Genomic DNA, 919 nt, shown 5'->3' with positions numbered 1-919 from the left:
TAGCGTCATATCAAAATTTGATTGTTCCAATGATATTATTATCCGTCCGTTTCGCCTAACTTTTAATTGTTATAGGCTGATCGCGTGAAAAGAAGATGTGATGTATAATTTTTTAATGATCGGAGCCATCCTGCATTATTACTACCCTGTCGTGAAACTTCCGACTCCATTTATTTGAATCTACAAAAAGATGCTGTTCATAACCCACATTTTAGCTGAAATAATCTTACCCTTGAGGACATATTGGTGTTCTTGAACCCAAAAATTAGTTTTGGCCTTCTTGATTTTTTGTGTGTCTCTTGAGGGGCAGGGGTAACTCTGTCTTGTCCTGAAAAAAACTGACTGTAGAGCCATGAGATTTTCTTCCCCTTACTGCATGTCTTGCATAGTGTAGTTGGATAACCTAAGAGGGGCGTTGTTTGTCACACCGATCAGCTTCAAAATAGAGACAATGCATCATTCTAACATGATAAGGAAAGAATGTCAACCTGAATAAGGATGTTCCTGAATGGATACATTGGTGAAGAATACGTCCTCCAACTGTCACAAGGCCCACACTGAGACGCATCATATAACAAACCATTTTATATTATTAGGTGGGTGAGATTTAGCGAGTTTAATTCGTACTCTTCTATATATTCTTGGTTAGACGAACTAGGATACGACTAAATCTTGATCCGCTTTTGACAAGAAGCTGGATTTGCAAGTTTCAAAAAGGGATTGAAATGTTCTTTCCCACAATTACCAAAGTAGTTGCGATTTGGACAAGGCAGATTTGTGCTCATGTGCTTCCACGTCTTCTATGATTAGCTGGAACAGCCTGGAAGAGGTACATGAAATGCTGATCATTCGATGTCTTAACAGATACTAATTAATCTTCGATCTGCTAAATTAGGCTTGGAAGGGAGGTCGTTTAGAG

Source organism: Benincasa hispida, chromosome 9, assembly GCF_009727055.1.
Source record: "Benincasa hispida cultivar B227 chromosome 9, ASM972705v1, whole genome shotgun sequence".
Taxonomy (NCBI): Eukaryota; Viridiplantae; Streptophyta; class Magnoliopsida; order Cucurbitales; family Cucurbitaceae; genus Benincasa; species Benincasa hispida.
Note: the sequence above shows the minus strand (reverse complement) of the source record.